This window comes from Amphiura filiformis, chromosome 9 (assembly GCF_039555335.1).
Source record: "Amphiura filiformis chromosome 9, Afil_fr2py, whole genome shotgun sequence".
Lineage (NCBI taxonomy): Eukaryota > Metazoa > Echinodermata > Ophiuroidea > Amphilepidida > Amphiuridae > Amphiura > Amphiura filiformis.
In genome coordinates, this window is record NC_092636.1 from 18,505,066 (window position 1) to 18,527,838 (window position 22,773).

The window sequence follows — 22,773 nt, forward strand, 5'->3', positions numbered from 1 at the left end:
GATGATACTCATGGCCTTCAAGATTGTGTTACTTAAATATTTTCATTATTATTACTATTTGCTTTAAATTACAACTAATTTACTGCGATAATTCAATTTAATTTTGCTTTCACTTTGTGTGTTATGATGAAGTGATATCGTGTATGCTTCACACGCGGTTATATTTTCCCCTGAGTAAACGTAACGTAGCAACAACACAATCATATTCCATGTATACGATGGATGCTAATCAACATATTATCAAAATATAAATACCCGTACGTCGTGTTAGTGTTGTTATCCATAACAAAATTGGCTACATGTTCTGTACTTATAAGTACCACCAATAACGGATGTCGTATATACAAATAACGGGTTTTAATACAACATAAAAGGATGTGTATGCGCATCATGTTTCGCCAATGTTGTTAAAGTGACATGGGTTGTTAAGAAGAAGGTTTAACTTACAAAGTGTCAAATCAGATCTAAAAATAGAAACTTGTAAGTTTAACTATGCTGTATTCAATTCAAGCAGTGCATCTCATTGAAATATACTATGATAGCTGTATTAAAGAGTCCATCACTCTTTGATCAGATCCTTTTTTATTGTTAACATTTCATATTAGGAAATATTATATAGACGAATCCAACGAGCCAAGTGATGGTCAGAATTCAGTCGGCCATTACTGGGTCCCGTCTTGCTTACAAATCGACGATGTTGAATTGTATTGTGTTGTAAATCTTCATCATTCATTTGTCTACGTGTAACACGTGTGATGGAATGCAGTTTAATATCCCCGCCAAGGCGACATCAGTTCAAATTTTAGGTGGGATATACCTAAGGGGCGACCCAGCTATGGCTCTCATCGACTGAAAAACAGAAAGTAATTTAGTTTTCCTTCTAACGCTAACCTGCTTGTTGCAACGCTAGTATTAGGAGCCAATATTAAAGCGAAATGCGCTTCCTTTTACTGTTTTCATTGTGGTTTGATTGGTTTACTTTCCAACACAACTCAAAATTGATTTCAATAGAAGGAATGATATTACACAACAGCTGGAAGTAGAAAAACAAAATAAAACAATAGATGGTTACTATATTTAAGTTCATGAATGGCAGTGCACGGATACAACTTTTATTTTACATAGTCAGCATTTCTTCAGTAGGCACTGATTTTACAACAACAAAACTTTGTATGCTTGACAAATCCATCAAATCAGAGTACTCAGGACTTTAGCTGTCGCCATCGTGGCTCTTGGCTTGATCACAAGTGACTTGGTCCACAGCTTCTCCCGCAAAACCTCTTGTTGACATTTCCCGGAAGTTATTCCGTTTTTTGTTTTCAGAAGAGGATCGTACTCCCGCGTTGAAATGTATTGCGCACCCCCTATAACCGCAGAAAATGTTAAATTGTAATGATACTACAAATGGAAAAGAAATCAAAGCTAACTGTCACTAAAATATAAACCCTTTAATCAATAATAGTCATAATTGCAGGAACCTACAACCTTGGCGGAAAATGTTGCCACACGTTGGCCAACATCCTTCCCCGCTCCCCTATTGCGATGTTGATTTGGACAAAATTTGGTCATCATTTCTACATTACAGTCTCCCAACATTGAAAAATGGGGGGGGGGGGGGGGGGGGGCGAGTGTAAGCTGAATGTACATTTGCAACTATTATACAAAATAATACGGAACTATCACATATTTGACTCTTAATGTGCTTTTAACACCAGAACGTGCAGGTGTGGCAACGAATTTCCGCCAAGGTTGTAGAACCATCATTTATTACAAAAATAAATAAAGAAAAAATATCCTTATTTTTCGGTAAATTACACAGTAAAATTCCATTGAAAAAAGTGGCGACGCTGTTTAATGAGGCTCATTATGAAGTCAATATCCTGTTGGTATCAAAAAGTTATCATGGTCGAGTTGCAGTTATCCCGACTCCACTGCTGGTCATCATCAAAAATGTTTGATACAAACGCTATTTGGGTTATTATTATCTTGGTGTTGTTGTTTTCGGCCGTCTAGATTTCGGGCGATTGTCCATTGAGCCATGAATCTCCTTTTTTCTCAAATTATATCGCACAAATCCCTGGTCAATATTCAATAAGCTTGCAATTTCAAGGTTAGGTTTTCCTTCACTTTGATATGCTTCTATCATTCCCTTCTGGTGATCGGTAATTTTTGGCATTTTGAGCCTGATCTGATGTTAAAACTGAACAATTTTGGAAGTCGAAATTAAACTATAATGCGCTGCTAGATAAAACAAAATCCCTGTAGTGAGTCTGCGTGATATTAACTGTATGGAAATTATCTCTTTTGGATCGTGGCAAATAACATAATCGCATAACAATTACTAATCCGTTGTAATAGGGGATACCTTTATTGTTACTGCGGAAAGACATTTCAACGTCAGAAACCAGACCTTCAACACGGTTGTCTGGTTTGGCCTTTGCTTCCGATTATGGGTTACTTACAATCAAGTCACTTGTGATCAAGCAATCAGCCCCGAAGGCGATAACTGAAGTCGTGAGTACTCATATTTAATGGCAAGCAGAAAAATTTGAATTATATTACCTAAACGGTCCTACAAATAATGCATCTATAGACAAAACAGAAAGTTATGGTGGTCTCGATATTGATGTTTACAGATATGGGTGTTTTTATAAATTGCAGGAGAGAAAGGAATCAGTCACATTCACGAATACACACACGATGAGAATTCCTATATTGTATTTATTCGGTAATACTTATTATATTATTATGGTTGTTTCTACGCATCTTAATTCTTGCCGTAAAAGCAGCCTCACCATTTCACTAAGAGATAATTGTTCGTGTACAATCTGTGACCAGTTGTAAAATCTGTGAAATATCTGTTGGAATGCTGATATTTCACGGATTATTCAACCGATCACGGCTTTTCCAATTGTGTGGCATGCGTTTACGAAACAAGTAAAACAACCACATTGATATTCAAGAAACCAATGAAACAGAATTTTTGCGATACGACATGATACAAATCATTAACACATTTTCGGACTTGGCCAAGGAATCCATTATCGAACCAGAAAGTGCCACTTGAGAGATCATAATGGGCGACTCGTATTGCACAACAAAGTTTAATAGTACTACTCTACGGGATCTGGGTTTCCAGCCACTTGATAACAATACCTGTAATTGGGGTGTCTGGTTATTTTATATGGCAATTATGTCTTATCATTCGAACTCAATATCAACCTTGGGGAATCTAACCTTCATCCTTATCCTTATCAGCCTACACACGATTACGGATTTCTCCAAAAATATTAAGGATTTCTCTTTGAGGATTTGTTGAGGGATATCTTTAGAGCAAAAAAGATTTGTATGGACGCCTCGCCTAAGTTAACAGCCAAAGTTACGACCATGTATTTTTGACAGAAGAATAAAGAGTTAAGGTAGTCCTATATTGACGTTTGCAGATATAGCAGATATAGCAGGTGTTTTTAATAATTGCAGAAGGAAGAAATTCATCTCATTCACGAACTCTAACCCACGAACTAAAGCGTGTTCCAGAGAGGCTCTATAGTGTACTTATTCAGTAACGTTCTTACAGTCAGGTTGAGTTTTGACTATTTCAATGACCATGTGGGCAGTAACCTCTCACTGAATACATTCAATATCATGCTCAGCAAATAACAAGGTGCTACACAACGACTTGCCGGTCAAACAGTCTCAACATAAAATCGAACCAAAGGCTGAATCAACAAACCTTCATGTGAGACCGACATATGTCAATGCATTTATATACTGTGTGGTGAGATTTTTAAGTTGCGAGCTATGTTTTGGGTTTCCAAAATTAGGAATACAAGTATATCTGTTACCTCCATCCTGACCTTCTATCTACATAAGTTTGCCACTGTTTCGCTGTGTGTGCACTGCTGGGATTATTAACACGTTTTACTCGCTCTGACAATAGTGTAAACTTTTTAATCCAAAGTTTTGCTTGCCGATCCAATTGCCAAAAAGACAAGGAAACATTGCACTATGTGCATGGATGTATTCGCTGCGAATAAGCACAAGAGGATATACGCTTGCATAAACGGATCAGCGCTTTAATATTTATTGGTGTTTCTCCCGGGTTGTTTCTACGCGTCTGTTTCTTGCCATAGAATCAGCATCTTTTTAGTAACCTCTCACTTAGAACGCCAGTCACTCGCGAGCTATTCCTATACAAGGCTCACTGCAGTTATTTAAATAGGCACTGGGACCCGATCGAATACACCTTTACAAGTTAAGATAATTAATTGTAGTCCGTGAAACAAATTATGGCTCAGCAGTTCTAGGGTTAATAGTAGTTGATGTGAAACAAGAATGCCTCCTCTCTACGAACCTATTCAACGTACACCTTAAATATGTGATGAATAATGTCCAAATGACCGATGAAAACGTGCAGTTAATGGGGGATGAAAATGAATTGTACAAAATGCAAGATCAAGTCGAGACTTGATATTAAGAAAGCCAGATAAAAAAAAAAAGACTAGCTCACGTCTGAAATTCTGACAACTAGACAGAAAATGCAATACTGCGCAGGTCGGCAACCAATCACGGCGCGCCTTTGTCCTGACGCCAGTAGCGAACTAGTCTTTCTATCTCTGTCTTTCATTATAACACACCAAATGACCAAATGGATGACTTTGTTTTTTAGTCTAAACAAATTAGTTTTGGAAAATTGCAACCGTTCTTATTTTATCATTTGCAATCAATGCATAGTAATAATGTCTATATACAACGTTTTCCTGGACAAATTAACGTGTAAAAATATATTGGTTTAATTCAAATTGGTGTTATAAAGACATTCCCAAAACGTTTACTTATACTTTCAAACTGTCACTTAAGATGTAAAGCTACAAAGAGGAGACGAGATTACAGGGAATAGTAGTTCAACTAGTGTTCAACGCAATCATATAGCTTTAGCTTCAACGGGTGACGTAGTCTCGTTCGCTTTACCTTTTTAGTAAGATTTTCTTCTTCGTGTTATTTGTGTGCTTTTTCAAATATTCGTCTTCGCGTTGACCTTATTCGCAAACATTGATATTGGTTTTTTTTTTAAATATTGGTATTAAGACACTTTGTAACTCTATTAGTAGAAGACCAGCCTGTAGAGTTCGTGACTAACTCATAGAACAAAGATTTGAAAGTTATTTTGGGATCTTTGATTGATTCCGAATCAATTTAGCTTGGGCTCACCTCCTGAAACTTCCGGGCATTCCGGGGAGGGGTCAATCAAGGTTACATGGGGTTCAAATTTTTCAGAATGCTCCAATTATGTCAAGTAATATATTAAATTACTCGTGTGTGGTCATTAGGACTCCAAAATGTATAGTTTGTTATGTGTCAGACCTTTCAAGAGGGGCTATGACGAAAAATGTTCATAGGTCAACGACCTTTTTGAATTCTGACCATAGTTAACAACTTCCGATTTCGGTGAGTTTGGTGTCTAATTGTATGTTTTCTTGCATGAGAAATACAACTACGCAAGTTAAAAACTGTACAAGGAACCGATGACCTCCTAATTACAATATGGATGCTTTTGGCATCCATGTTGCAAAAGAGGGTCGTCGGTTCATTGTGTAGTTTTTTAATTTGCTTAGTCGTATTTCTCATGCAAGAAAACATATATAATTAGACACCAAAATCACCGAAATCGGACGTTGTTTACTATGGTCAGAATTCAAAAAGGTCGTCGACCTATGAATATTTTTCGTCATAGCGCCCTCTTGAATAAAAAGAATAAAAACTGTTAAACTCCAAGAGCAAAATGAAAATCATTAGGGCTTCAGCAATCTCCCATCCTCCCCATGGTCATCTTTGATGGCCGGTCTTATCCCCGGGCAAGGTGCTGGGGTAAAACATTTTATTACTAAACCGAGCGCAAAGGATGGATCTACGATTAGCTTAGGTCGTTTGGGCGTACACATGTGCGTTTGTTTTTATGACGGATAAAAAATCTTTGAGGGGTGTTCGGTACACCCACCGCCCCGCCTGCCCGTCATATTACTAGGGTTAACGGGTTACGCTAATTACTTTGTAAATCTGATACGATAAGGTACTACTCGAGAATAAAGCCAGTGGTAAACAGTCTTAATCTGTAATATCAAGAAGTGAACCTATATACACGTAGTATTTTTACCCAAAGCACGAATACTTATCAAGATCAAATAACAAATTAATGACGTGCCGTAAAATATGCAAATGGAGCATAAGATGATCTGATATGGTATTGGTCTCAAGGTATAATGTAGGTAATTTAAGGACTCTTACTTGCTTCTTTCCTGATTACCGTCTATGGGAATACGTTATGAATCATCATGCTCGCTATCACATACGAGAAATCTGCGTCTTCATGCTTTATTTACAACCGCTGCCTCAGGAACTTCTGGAACTTTGCAAAAAGTGCACCACAAATTTGCAAGTGTGAAATATATATCATAGGCTTTAGATTTTATGGCAGCCTTTTAACCTTCGACTCCCCTATCATATTTTCTAGAGGCACTTAAAAATATAGATAAATAAGTAAACCTACAGCAATGTATTTCTTGTAAAATGACAACAATGCAGATACTACCTTCTTTCTATCACAGGACGTTTTGTTGTTTTTTCCTTTTTTCTTTTTTGTTTGTTTGTTTGTTTGTTTTGTCCTAGCCAGTAAGTGTGCAAAGGAAAAACATTTTCGATGACATTATATCAACCAACATTCAGCTGAAATTGATTGTTAGTTGCTAGTATTATATTACATTGGTTCGTTTATTTATTGAAGACGCTTCTCAAGCCTTCGCCGCTATCAATAACTTCATAACATACTGTTATGCCTATAACAAGCCGTTACCTTGACCAAAAGAGGGTTCATCAGTTTATTGTAATGATGTAATATCGCGTTCGTTGCACTTGCCGCTAACTAATAGCAACTTGACGATTATCAGTACAACATGAAAGTTAAACCGGATATCTATTGTGATTTCCGGTTTCTTGCGTTCACTAAACTTGATTATTTTTACATCCTTTTACGAAGGATCATCAGTTAGTTCGAATATGGCGTTTCTTACTTTTAATATGGCTCTAAGCAAGACATTTACTGTTACTTTCGGTATCGGTATACATGTTAATACTTTTATTTTCTCTCTCCAGACAGTTTTATATCCTCTCATCGAGTAAATGTCCAGTGGCGATAATTGTCCTTATGAGGTTGTTGGCATGTAATAACAAGTAGCATTGAATAAGTGAAACTCAAGCATTCTTTGATACTTTAAGGGGGTACTACACCCCTCGATAAATGTGTGTCTATTTTTGCATTTTTTCTCAAAAACTAATAACACACAGTGGTAACAAAAGTTATGTATATTATAGGGGCAAGGAATCCAATTACTACACTGGAATTTCAGTAAACCAAGACAAGCGGTTCGTTATTTATGATAAGAAATAAGGTACTGCTAGGATGTACCTCATTTACTATCATAGATACTGAACCGCTTGTCTTGAGTCACTGAAATTTCAGTGTAGTAATTGGATTCCTTGCCCCAATTATATACATAACTTTTGTTACCAGTGTGTTATTATTTTTTTTAGAAAAATGCAAAAATAGTCATAAATTTACCACAGGGGTGTAGTACCCCCTTAAGAGTATATTTGTTTTTAACATAACTTGACAATAATATGCAATTGTAATTTTGTCAATCAAACTCAACAAGATTTTAACGTATATATACTTTACATTAACTGTTACAAAAACTGTAATAAGAGGTTATTTTTGTGAAGCAAAAACACAATATAAGAACTTAGAGTTTGCAATGTATTATTTGTAGGTGTTTTATCGTTTTCGCATTCAAATATATGTATACGCTATTAAAGTAATGGGAAGGTAAATTGAAAAGAAAAAAATCTATATTGACAGAAGTGCATTCACAGTTCAACCAAAGTTCTGTTTTCTGACAAAGTATGTGTCTAGTTTACCATAAGGACTTGCAATTGACTCAACATCAATTATGTCTGACAAGACCTACAGAATGACCAGATTCAAAGCAGTCATAACGCAATTACCAAGACCTCAAATATCGCTAATGAAACAAGAATGAAATTCGTAAAATTTATAACCCCAACCTCATATGATTATCGACTTCGTTTCTTGTGACTTTTTACACTTCACATTATTTCAACATTAAACAGACACAGTGCAGTAAAGGAAATATTCGAACTCCGGAATTCCACAGTTTTATCTTTCCAGTAAACACAAAATGTTTTACAGAAAGCATTAAAATTCGGGTATATGAAAAATAACATTCAAAAACAGTTCTGATACTTGCTGCAAACAATTCTAAACATAATGTTATTTAAGTGTTGACAAAATATTTGGTGAAAATGTTTGCCCAAAATATTTTACAATAACGTTTTCATGATCTTTATAAAACCTGATGTTATTAAAACGTTTTGAATTAAATGTTTTGAGCAGATTTTGGTGTTTGATGGGTAGTAACCGTAACTTGAGAATGGATTTAAAACGAGTGTTGAAACTATTAGGTGGTATTTGCAAGTGTCTATAACGAAAGCCAAATACACTGATAAAGTAAGTACATATACAAAATGCAGAGTACAAGATTCCATGTGCCAATGCAGTCTAAACGCAAGACAACCGTTCTTTTGTTCTGCTTAGTCGCGCTAAAAGTCGATCGATACATGTTAAAATCAGCACAATTCCGAGATACACCTTTTTGCTATGAAATTTATTTTCTCGGTCAAATATAAAGCAAAATTTTTTTTTTATTCAGTAATGTCAAATAAAAACATAGTGCTTGGATGAACATTTTTTTTAAAATCCTGGTGTTAAAATTAAGCATCAAATTGTGTCTTTTAGTGTGATATTTTTGGTGAATTTAGACCGACTATTATCTTCTGAATTCTTTTCTGCGTTAACATCACATCGAGTCTTATCCCGCTGACCGAAATTACCCCCATTTTACGGTACGTGAATTTAATAACCCGTTATAATTACATAAACTAGTCCATTCATTCTTTTCATTTTATAGGAATATATGGTCCTGTGTCTCAACCTGGGGTACCTTTGTGTTACATAGTAAAAAAATGAAATGGTTCAAACATTTTACCTACACATCTCATTTGAAGTGGTTCATCCTCCTGAGCATTTTGACACCTTTTTTTATGGAAATCGGTTAAAAAATGGGAGAGTGCGGGCAAAAACAATCACAAAGTAGGGAGGATGTAACCCCACCTCTTTTTTCCACATTTACACTCATTCTGAGCAAGTATTGGTCTTTTAAATGAACTTCTGTATTTATTTACTTGGTTTAGATGTCTGGGAGTTCATTTAGACATTTTTTTACTAGATTCAAATTTTTAATGGGGGGTTTAAATCAAATTTACGATATAAATCCCTCCCCCTAATCCTCCGCCACCCTTGGCACATTTCATGCCAAGCGTCATAAGAAAATAATTAAAAAATATTTTAAAACAGGATTAAAACATGAGTAATATAGAATAAATTAGCCTCAATTTAAGACCTAATTGAATCTTCTAAGTGAAGGAATACTCAAGAGACAATGTTTTGAAATCCAAGCTGCACATCAAAATGTAACAAAGCCACCTTCTTGGGAACCCCAGTATATGACACAGGATCATATAGCTATAGTTTACCTATAGTTTATAGGATACATGACCTCAAGTTGTTAATGATAGGCGGGTTGATTGCAATCAAGCTATCGAGATGTGGCGGAGCACATTAGGTACAGAAAATTACATGTGCTTCAATGTCACACATCTCCGGGGAATACTGCAATAACAGAAATTATTTCCCTGGGCGATATAAATCAAAACTTCGTAATCGGAATCCCAAAATGAATGAAGTAAGAAAAGATGAGCTGATGAATCAGTGATTCTTTACTTTGTGTTAAATTAAGGTATTGAAAAAAATGTTATCTCTCTGGGATATCGTATAAACAACTCATCAAACCCTGGGACCATGTTATCACTGGATAGGTTTTTTTTCTATCCAATCAACATGTCTGCATACAATTTTGCAAAGTCATTAAAGATGTCCATCCAGGCTAAATGTATATAGTTAGGGTACACGGGTCCCCGATCATGTGGACGTTGCCCGGTGTGACCAGTAAGAACATAATTAATGTTTCACAAAAAAAGCCCTATTAGTTATTCTTAGTAATCTAATGTTTCATTTTAAGTAATGGCTTAACTTTTTGTTTTACGACATTGATGAACATTGCAATTTATTTTCTTTATTATGCTCCATTCCATACAACCCATCTTAATATTGACAACCTGAGAGACACTATACAAGCTGACCTACAGGTTATATTTAAATTCTTCCAAGTTGCAGTGGATTACGTTGAAGTAGATCTCAAATACTAGACTCAAATACATGCATGGTTCACAAGATAGAAGTCCCTGTAAGTCATTTTGATATAATGCAAACACTAGAACACTTTCTTGTTTCACAGTTTGTATCACACATTGATTTAATAGTGTGCATCAGATGAGTTGGTTGTTCTTGCTACCTTTTGTCATCTTCACAGCCATTTATGAAAATTTTATGAAATGGATTTTGTAACATCCTCTCATCATGCGTGGAAAAGGCTTCACCAACAGCAGAGAAGAACTCTTGTCAACGGTATGTGCACAAGATGCTTAAAGGGTATCGAACATGAAGGAGGATCTACTCATTATTTAAATAGATTTTTATAATTTGTAGCATTGATTTCAACTTATTTACTAAACCATAGATATAAACGTGTCTTAGAATGTGTGGCGCCTAAATCGAAAGTCATTAATGTTTCTTTTTGATTAAATTAAGAAAAGTATTTTGCTCGCCGCAGTGTCGAGATCAAGATTTTGTATCGAAACTCGCAGAGTGTACACGCACGTGTACAGGGCGATTTATCGGCACGCTTGCGGCGCACCCGCGATAAAGCATCATTCACTACCGAGCTTAAGTTGAACCAAATTATAAAATACACAATTTTATAAAAACATTTTATGTGAAAGTCGCGACACCGGAAATGAGTGACATTGAAGCACATGTAATTTTCTGTACCTAATGCTCCGACCAATTCTCGATAGCTTAATTGCATTCAGCCCGCCTATCATTGTCAACTTGAGGTCCTGTATCCTATAGACGCTACAGACGCATATCGAATTCGTTTTGCGAGTGATGTGATATAAACCTACAAGCAATGAACATTTAAGTGAATCTGCAAACCATACTCTGAACGTCATAAAATAGAGTTCAGATAAAAAGACTCTAATAATTTCTTAGGAATGTGTTAGTTCGCCTGAATTTCCGATGAAGTTCGCTCCAATCAAATATGCCTCACTTGTTATCCAGTTCGGTAAAAAGAGGCCATATTAGGACCCCGAAATACCCATGATTAAAACTGAAAAAAAAAGCCGAAGATATCATGCAAATTTCATCTATTTTACATGTATATAGAAAACGTATTTCATATTCGACCCATCGAACCTTCGGCATAGCTAGGCTAGCTGTCCTTTCCTTTTACAACACGAGACAACTATTATCGGGACTAATACGCTTAATCATGTTTACACGTCTCTCTTTTAGCGAACTTCATGTCCTTTCAGGTGTAAATAGGCGTGCTTGAATATATAGTAAGTCAAGGTCGGAATATATTAATGCCTTGTGCGGCAACTAGTCTCATTCATATGATCATGTCACTGTACTTTGGGATAGAAATTCGTGTTTAACATGTTCCCTGATTCAATTATTACGGTTTTGTCCAATACATTTCAAACATGATTATGTGATGCGATCAAGCCAAATCAGTCGGAACTCGGAAATATTGATTTTGAGATTTAGCCAAACAAAGAAAGTTTTTCCTTTTGTTTCCTCTTGTTTTGGAAACTCTTAAATTGCTCAGATCTTTGGAACTGGTTGTTCAATTTCAATGGGGTTTTCTGCAAAATCCAGCTTTGTAAATGCTTTTTACTATCCTAAAGGAAACTGAAAATTTATTATGGCCGAGTTCCGACTGAATTTGCTTGATCGCATCACATAATACCAACATTACTGTTGTCAAGGTTGTCTACGACAAAAGCTCCAGATAATGAGATCACTTGGTCATGTATCCAGTGTAGGAGATAGACGATGTACTAGTTTGATTCAAAGAATGACTGAAATGAGTAAAGATATTCTACAAGTTTACATCATTTACTTGATTTATTAACTGTTTTATTATTGGAATTCTTTATTATACTTTAAAAGCACGAATCCCAATTCTCACTCATAGTTCTAAACGTTTAAAAAACAGCATTAATTAACATTTCAAGTTAGAGTAATGTTAAAACGTCGTAATATACACCATTTCAAACGCTTGCGGTGTGACCATGATTGGGACTATTTTGAGCATTTTGAACAACGGTAAATTAATTCCCCGGGGATCACTCACATAAATGGTCTGTACGCATGCGTGACCAAAAAAACAAGTAAAAGGGGGTGTTTTTTTAGGCAAAGCAAGTTACGCGCGTGACGCGTTTAGGGTCTAAAAAACAGTGATTTTCAAGAATAAGGGTAGTTTTCTGAAACCGGACAACTTGTTTAGGGTACCTTTTCAAATTTTTGGTAAATTATGAGTCCAAAAAGGGTACATTTGTTGCATTTTCACCAGCCAAAAACTCATTAGGGGGTAAATTCTACACTAAATTACCTTATTAAGGGGCCAAATTTGCTGGTAGGGTAAAACTCGTTTAGGGGGTGTTTGAAAAAAATTTGGTCACGCATGCGTACACTGTCATATTTGAGTGGCCCCCCCGGGATTAATTCAAGCTATAAACTTATTGGGAACGACAACAGGCACATTCTAATCATTGATTTCAGTAGTATAAACGAGATGTGCTATTTTTAGGATTTCACAGAAAATGTGACAGTCATCAAGAAATATTATTTAAACAAAACCCACTATTTTAAGCTAAATGTAAAGCAGTAAACATTAGTTTGAACAAATCTATTGAGCTTTAACCAAGGACATAATCGTTTAGTGCTATTATGGTCGTTGCTTGATGTTGCATGCATTAAATTGAATTATCCCATTGTTTTATGCGCAGAGTATTTGTTCTTCATATCTAAGATGATTTAAATCTAAAGTACTAACTGGAAAGGGAATATGTATACATGTTTGGAGTCAAATGATACATCACAGTCCATATATTGTTTTTTTCTTTCAAACAATGCACGTATTTTATTATTTTATTTACCAAACAGATACAAGATACCTTATAACCACGATAAAATAACAAAAAATAAGTGTCCGATTGCTTTGATGAACATATGGGAATTTTTTTGCCCTTATGATTTTACTCAGTAATGTTCAGCCAACAAAACACTTGCACTACTGAGTACTAAAGTCCAATCAGTCAGCAACCTGGACAACCGATTCTTTAGAAATGCTTAGTCGTGCTAAAAGTCGATCGATACATGTTAAACTCAGCACAATTCAGAGATACACCTTTTTGCTATGAAATTAATTTTCTCGGTCAAATATAAAGCAATTTTTTTTTTTCAGTAATGTCAGTTAAAAACTTGGTGCTTGGATATACATTTTTTAAAATCCTGGTGTTAAAATTAAGCATCAAATTGTGTCTTTTAGTGTGATATTTTTGATTTTTATAGGCCTTGAGTTCGCCCGCGAGCTTTTTACGGAATTCATTTTTTAGCGTCTCAAACTAATATAGTTTGCTAAAGAAAGAGATTTCCCACCTCTGTAAGACACATCGTGTGGGTCTATATATTATAGTTTTGTCAGAATTTCTGTTTTTATTTTACCCTTTTTCCCTTCATGCTCCGAAAATGTCAAACTAAGTAGTTTTATCTCGAGAGCAACCAGCAGAAATAGTCGATATTTCCTTTGTTGTTATCCAGGTCAATTTTCCATTGAAAGCCAAGATTGCCCGACCAGCGATTTGGTAGCCCAAATCCCCTGTTCTGGTAAATGAGGTGAATTTTAAAAATTTGCTCCCGTGACAGCCTGAATTTCAATTTATATGGATTCCATGATTATAAAACCATTTTGTCTGTCTGTTTGTTTGTTTACCTAGGTTAGTCCGTATTAAGAGACGTGCACGCTTGAGGTCCATGGGAAAATCCACGGTCCAAACCTAGTAAAAATTAGCGTGTTATTATAGGGGATTTTAATCTTCTGTCCCTCCTGGTGAATTTTGTATGACCCCACCGCCCCCGCCCCATCGCGGGTTGGCATTTTTATTACACCCTTCAGACTTGTGTTCGGGTTTGTTTTTAATTTGACATGTAGGCCTATAACCATTATTTGTCATAATTTTGCGCTATACCTATGATGTATAGCTATAGTCGTGCTATATAAATATTATTATGTACCAGTATGTAATATCATGTACATGTAGGCCTATGGGGTGGGGTGGGTACAGAGGTGTGTGAGGTGGGTGGGGTGTATGTAGGGAAACTTTGGGGTGGTACTCAACGCACTTTAACCATGACTTTCAATGCAAGGCTCATTGTTGCCACTTTTTTTTTCCTTTAGGTTATTTAATAGGTTTTACAAACTTCCGTGTTTAACCTGGTATTGTTTTAGCTGCTTCATTAGGGCCTATGACTTTCGGTGGGTTTCCAAAAGCAGTTTCAAACAAACACAAACAAAAGGCATCATACCCAGTCACCTTCATGACAATTGAAACACTACGTCAAGTATTAACATCCAAGTTATTCTGTTTTTAGGCAAGCAATTTTAAATAATTGCTTGAACAGGTTTTTGTTTAAAAACAAAACAAACGTAAAAACGATCAAACAGAGATTGGTTTTAAGCTGGCGTTTAAATAACGAAAGTCTGGGGGCGTTACCAAGGTTATATGGAAGTGTGTTCCAAACAGTATGCTTGATCATAAAACATACAGCGTAATATTTATGTTTTGTAAATGAAAGTTTTGCTTAAAATATTGCCCGATTGCATGTAAGATTGTTGGACAAAGTTGTTTTGAGGAGAAGCAAAATCACGGTGATGATGAAATTAAATAATTAATCACTCATCGTGCTTAAACATGATCAGTAGGAGCGCTATAGGCCTGGGAATTTCTTTGCTATATTGAAGTTCTGGCAACACTGTAGCCATGCCGGTATTCCTATTAAACCCAGGGATATCGATCCACAATGCTAGTATTAGCCTTAGATTTCACGCGTTGATTTTGAAAAATTGTCAGCCGGCAGTAAAAATGGTGAAATGAAAACGGAAATTCTGACAAAACTATGATATATCGCTCACGGTGATGTGCGTTAGAAAGTTGGGAAAAATCCTTCATCTATCTTACTTTGAAAAGCTAAAAGGTTGATCCAAAAAAAGGCTCGCGGGCAGAGTTTAAACTTATCAAAATCGAAAATCTTAAACTAAATGACTAAATTTCACGCCTAAGTTTAACACTAGAATTTGAAAAAAAAATACAGTATCAAACACTACAATTTTTCCTGACATTTACTGAAAAAATGAAAATGATTGCTTTTCATTTGGCCGAGAAAATTAATTTAAAAGGTGTAACTCAAAATTCAACACCAAATTCGATCGTTTGTATTGCCTCATTAAATGACTGAGTGAGCCTTGCATAACAAAAGAATCGGTTGTCCAGGTTGCTAACTGCAATGCCACTAAACTACGGTGAGCACCATGAAAATTGAAAAGAAAGAATGCAAATCGGGCTTTGCAGATTCTTATCCTTTTCTGCTTGTGAGTAGTGTTTATTATTAAGATATTAATATGGAACTGACAGACAAATCACAGGAAGTCAATAAACAAACATGTATTCTTAATTACCACACAGAAAATTATAGTTTTGCTACTCTAGGTATTTTTTCATATGATGTTTTTCTTCCAACGAAACGAATGCTTGGTTATGGTTAATAGCGAGATACTGGATGATTTGACATAGTAGTTGCTGTGAAACTAAGAGCCTATTCAACGTCATACCTCGAATTTGTGGTGCATGATGTCCAAAGAAGATGACCGATGAACACGTGCAGTTAATGGGGGATGAAAATGATACATACACTATGCAAGATCAAGTCGAGACTTGATAACACCAATTGAAAAGACTTTGTTTTGGTTTATTTAATCTTAGTAAATTAGTTTTTTCCCTGGAAAATTGGTAGCGTTCTTATTCCATCTATATATGCATTGTAATTGTGTCTATATACAACGTTTCCCTGGGCATATTAACGTGTGAAAATATCTGTTTAATTCAAATTGGTGTTATAATGACATTCCCCAAACGTTTACTTATACTTTCAAGCTGTCACTTAAAAGGGCATTTCGTGATCCACAGCCTCATCCCCCCACTTTTCTCAAAAAAAGTTGAGATTCTTATATCACTGGAAACCTCTAGCTACATAATGTTTATGTACAAAATATTTCTTGCAGATTAATTCGTTTAGCAAAGATATCGTGAAATTTGAATTTCGTTCTGGTGCACCAGAACAAAATTACAACGCATTGTCTATGGAGCAGTGTAATACACATAATCATGCATAACTCGCGAACGCAAAATCGGAATCAACTGAAATTTTGGGAATAGGTTTTTTCGTGGATATCTACTGAAAATGTCATAAAAAGAGGATGCTAGTATCACGAAATACTCCTTTATGATGTAAAGCTACAAATAGGAGACGAGATTACAGGGAATAGTTGTTCAACTAGTGTTCAATGCAATCATACATGTATAGATTTAGGTTCAACGGGTGACGTAGACACACTCACTCTACACATTCAAATTTCAAAAGGCTTCATTAAGAATCAAAGCATGTTTCATTTTTTTTATGAAAATCTACACATGACGATATTTGACTACTTAATCTTAACTTTTGTTCTTGACCCCATACGGTGTGTGGAATACAGTTCATATTCAGCTTGATTATTACTCTTTACGATATGGTAAATACCCCACAGGGTTCACCGTTTTTCCTTTATTATTCGGCGTATATAACACACGCCTGATAAGAATAACCTTAACGGGTTATTATCTAATTACTTGTAAATCTGATACGATAGAGGTACTACTCGATGGTCATGAGAGTAAAGCCATTCGTAAACAGTCTTAATCTGTAATATCAAGAAGTGAACATATACACGTAGTATTTTTACCCAAAGCACGAACACTTGTCAAGATCAAATAACGAATTAATGATGAGCCGAAAAATATGCAAATGGAGCATAAGATGATCTGATATGGTATTGGTCTCAAGATATAATGTACGTAATTTAAATCTCCGTCAGGACACTCGATTTTCCATCAATATAAAAAAGGACTCTTACTTGCTTTTTTTATGATAACCGTCTATGGGAATACGTTATGAATGATGATGATCGTTAATACATAAGAGAAATCAGCGTATTCGTACTTTATTTGCAATCGATGCCTCAGGAACTTCTGGAACATTACACAAAGTGCACTGCAAGTTTCCAATAGCCATATATAAAAGGCTTTGGAGTTTATGGCAACCCTTTAACCGTCAACTCTCCTAACATAAGTAACCAAACAGTTGTCCAACTGACACAACAGCAAAATGCATTTACACGGAATAAATTCGTGAACCACATTCACAGGGGAATAATTGGACCCAGCAAAAGACCATCTGTGAGAATGCGTAAAAGATACTTACACAGGTGATTATTTCCAAAGAGTAACTGTTGTGTCAGTTGGAGAACTGTTTGGTTACTGAACAGTGTTTAGAGTAGAGTATTATAGTAATGCTGTATGCAATTTTGGTTAATTTCTATGGACATGAAAGATATGACCTTGTGAAAAAATTATAAGTTTCATTTTGAGCCCAGTTTATCTCCTGTAAAATGATAATGTGATTGTTGCATTCACAGGTCATAATCTTATTTGCATTTTATACTTCATCATAGCATTAAATAATGTTAAATTTGTTTCGATTTTTGATTTGTCCTTGCCAGTAAACAAGTGTGTAAAGGAAAAAACATTTTCGATGACATTATATCAACCAACATTCAGCTGAAATTGATTGTTAGTTGCTAGTATTATATTACATTGGTTCGTTTATATATTGAAGACGCTTTTCAAGCCTTCGCCGCTATCAATAACTTCATAACATACTGTTATGCCTATTACAAGCCGTTACCTTGACCAAAAGAGGGTTCAGCAGTTTATTGTAATGATCTAATATCGCGTTCGTTGCACTTGCCGCTAACTATTAGCAACTTGACGATTATCAGAACAACATGAAAGTTAAACCGGATATTTATTGTGATTTCCGGTTTCTCGCGTTCACATTATTTTTACATCCCTTTACGAAGGATCATCAGTTAGTTCGAATATGGCATTTCTTACTTTTAATAAGTATGGCTTTAAGCAAACCCTGCAGTATCACTGGATAGGTTTTTTTTCCTATCTAATCAACAAGTCTGCATACAGTTTTTAAGTAATTTTGGATGTCACCATCCAGGCTAAATGTAATTAAGGCACACGGGTCCAGCACACAAAAAGTCTCACTATAGTTATCTTTAATCTAATGCTTCTTTAAAAGTATTGGCTTAAATGTTTGTTTTACGACATTGAGGAACATTGCATTTCATGTACTTTCTTATGCTCCATTCCATTCAACTCTCCTGTTATTAACAACCTGAGAGACAGAATCTAAAGCTGACCTATTGGTTATATTGTACTCACGCAATTATTTAAATTTGACATCCAGTTTAGCATGTATAAACACTACAACTATAATTCGGGTATTGTGTTCAATCGAATGTGTCATTATAAATTGAAGGTTTTCGCTATGAATTCTTTACTATTTTATTACACGAGGACTTAGGATTAGTCCAATTCCGCATGTTCTACTAAGGCTACCGCGTTGTGGGTTAAAAATAGAGAGTTTGCGAAATGCAGTTCAAAAAGCGTTCAACGTCTGGAGGATTTGCCTTGAAGTGTGACCAATAACCCTCATGACCAAACAAAAGGGAGCAGTCGCTTACACATGCCCTTGTTTTAATCACCCATTGATACATAAATTTATATCCCGTATTTAAGCGACAAGGTGCAGTAACCGATCAGACGTTCGCATTGAATTAAAATCGATCAAGAAATCCAATCGATATAATGTGCAGTTGCCGTTAAAGTTGAAGTAAATTTTCAAACTTTATTTCGCAAACTCTCTAATATTAATGAACACCAGACTTTGATATACAATCGAATGGTTTGAACCAATACACAAAATTATTGGTCGAGGTATGAGTTTTGAAATATTGGACGAGAAGAAGTCAAATCAAATATTTTAAAACTCATAGCGAGACCAATAAATTTTGCACTAGATGAAACACACATTTAATTATATTATTTATTTTATTTTGTTTTCAGAATCTTACATTGTTGCATTTTTTAATTCCCTAATTTTCATATATTATTTGTTTTTAATTTTTCTCGATATTCTGAATGCAAATCAACTGATCGTGCATGCAAATGAAAGAAGAAATGAAAATTTGAAAAATCCTTCTGGATTTTACTACACTAAGGGAATAAACCATTATTAAAAATTGACAAAAGGGACCCTTATCAAAATAGTATTCGTAACTTGCAAATGGATATAAAACGAGTGTTGCAACTATAAGTCCCAGAAAATAAATAATAAAACTAAATGTTTGTTTCACCCAATGCAAAATTTATTGGTTTGAGCACGTGGACAAGCACGTGGACGTTCCCCGTTGTGACCAGCAGCAACATAATTAATGTTTCACAACAAAGGCCCTATTAGTTACTTTTTAATCCAATGCTTCTTTTTTAAATAATGGCTCAAGTGCATGTTTTACGACATTGAGGGACATGTGTTCTGAGCATATTCTGCAATGTCACACATCTCCGGGGAATACTGCAATAAAAAAAAACAGAAATAATTTCCCAGGGAGATATAAATCAAAACTTAAGTGCACTCGTAATCGCAATCCCAAAATGAATGAAATAAGAAAAGATGAGCTGATGAATTGATTATTTTTCTTTGTGTTAAAAGGTATTGACAAAAGGGTCATCTCTCTTAGGTATCGTATTTACAACTCAGCAAACCCTGCAGTATCACTGGACAGGTTTTTTTTTTTCTATCTAATCAACAAGTCTGCATACAATTTTTAAGTCATTTTGGATGTCACCATCCAGTCTAAATGTAATTAAGGCACACGGGTCCCCGAGCTTCTTTTTAAGTAATGGCTTAAATGTTTGTTTTACGACATTGAGGAAAATTGCACTTCATGTACTTTCTTATGCTCCATTCCATTCAACTCTCCTGTTATTAACAACCTGAGAGACAGTATCTAAAGCTGACCTATTGGTTATATTGTACTCACGCAATTATTTAAATTTGACATCCAGTTTAGCATGTATAAACACTAAAACTATAGTTCGGGTATTGTGTTCAATCGAATGTGTCATTATAAATTAAAGGTTTTCGCTATGAATGCTTTACTATTTTAATACACGAGGACTTAAGATTAACCCAATTCATTTGAACGCTTAAATCAGCGCTTTAGTGCTCTGGAGAAAACTGTGTTGTATTAGGTTATGTTACACACATCTTAGTAAGAACATTGTTCAACAGTGTAGAAGACTAAATCTGTTTATTCAATTTGACATTACTTCGCCCGAAAATGTAATCAGTAACATAAATATAAATAGTATGTCAACTATTTCTCGGTTCACATCCTGCACATCAGCTCAAGCGTGCTTGAGTATGTCGATTAGATAATACTGGTTGAACAGTCACTATTATATTATTCTTATTCTTAGAACTGAATGTGCTCCTTTTCTTCGTTTCAACACCCGCAGTGTTAACTGAGGAAATTGATGTGCATACACGTCTGTATCCATGAATGTTGTATTTTCATTAGCACAAGGAGGCAAAATTTGTCGGTGTTACTTTATGTCCGTACAGATCATTCTAACATACATGCAAGTTTTATACCTTCCTATTGCTTGTACATCGTAAGTAATTTTTAATATTGTTGTCAAGAGTTCAGAGCTAATGAAAAATAATTAGGCCATGGGTAGAAATAAAAACAAACAACAAAAAAACAAAAAAAACAATTGATGTTTCGCAAAAAAAACACCACATTAAACATGTTTCAAATGTGATTCTAAATTTGGTGGGTATTCCCCAGCAACGCCTGTATAACAAGTCATAGCCTATAAACTGTTATAGTTGTTACTCTTTCAACCTGGTCTATTTTTGCCATGTGATGGAACATAAAGAGTATAATTATCTTCTACATGGCTCCTCCACTGGTATCCGCTACCTTAATTGGTTGATGAGAGGCTGGGTGCCAGTCATATTACAGATCAAGGCGTTGCTGACACAGTCTAGGAGCTTGATGTTTATAAGCATAATGTGGCGAATGCATTTATCCTATTTTCCATGTCACCAGATATTTAAAGGCTTAACCAAAAATAATTGCTCCACGCAAATATTTAAATTGGACATGAAGTTTGGCATATTGAAAACTAAAATTATAATTCGGGTATTGTGTTCGATCGAATATGTCATAAATGTAAATTCAGATTTTTGGCTATGAATTTGTTACTAATTTGATACATGAGGGCTTTTAAAAGATTAGCCGTAGTGCCCTAGAGAAAATTTTGTTGTCCTGGGTTTACACAAATCTTAGTAAGAACATGGTTTAATAGTGTGGAAGACTATATCTGTCTGTATAATTTGACATTGCTTCGCTCGAAAAATGTAATCAGTCACATATAAATAGTATGTAGAAAACTTCTCGGATCACATGCTGCACACCAGCTCAATCGTGCTTGAGTATGTCGATTAGATAATACTGGTTTATAAAATAACAGTCACTATTTTATTAATATTCTTATTCTTAGAACTGACTGTGCTCCTTTTCTTCGTTTCAAACCCAGCAGTGTTAACTGAGCAAATTGATGCGCTTACACGTCTGTGTACACGAATGTTGTATTTTCATCAGCACAAGGAGCCAATATTTTTTCGGTGGTACTTTATGTCCCTACAGATCATTCTATAATACATGCAAGTTTAACATGCCTTCATATTGCTTGTACATCATACAGGCTGAGTCAAAAATAAGTAAATTCATGTTTGAGGGACTCTAACTAGAGATCTGTACGGAATCTGCTATACATTAAAATATCAATGGAAAGAGCAAACTCTACTCGTCCAAATAAAAAAAAGCTGAACACGGTTGATTAATTTCAATTAATATTCAACAAACAGGATGTAACTCCATGATGGTACTGTAAATGGTAGGGATACCAATTCAAGTCTTTACGAACGATCCGGCAGAAGCTTGATTGGGGAATGTTGAGTAAAGGATTGCGTCTTGAGCTGATCTTTGGGTCTTGCTGTAACGCAAGTCTATCCCCCCCAATTCCAGCAATGTTCACTTGTGATCTAGCAGTTCGTGGTCTGCCTGAAGCTTCCGGTTGCCTGTTCCTTAGTGTCCCATGCATATTGAGCTTCTTCACATTCTTATATAATGTTCCCTTACATGGAATCCGATTAGCTGTGGGAAATTGGAGACGAAAAAGACACTGAACTTCAGTGGGACTATTAGTTTCATGATAGTTCGTCGACAGAAACGTGCGCTCCCGTGCGGTAAAATGTGGTGCCGTGTTGTCATTTGGCCAGTTTCATTATAATGTAGTGCAATGAGGTAAAATTCATATTGACAAAAACCTTTAACATGGGCGAATTGTTGATCAAAACCACGCCTGCCACGTAACCTT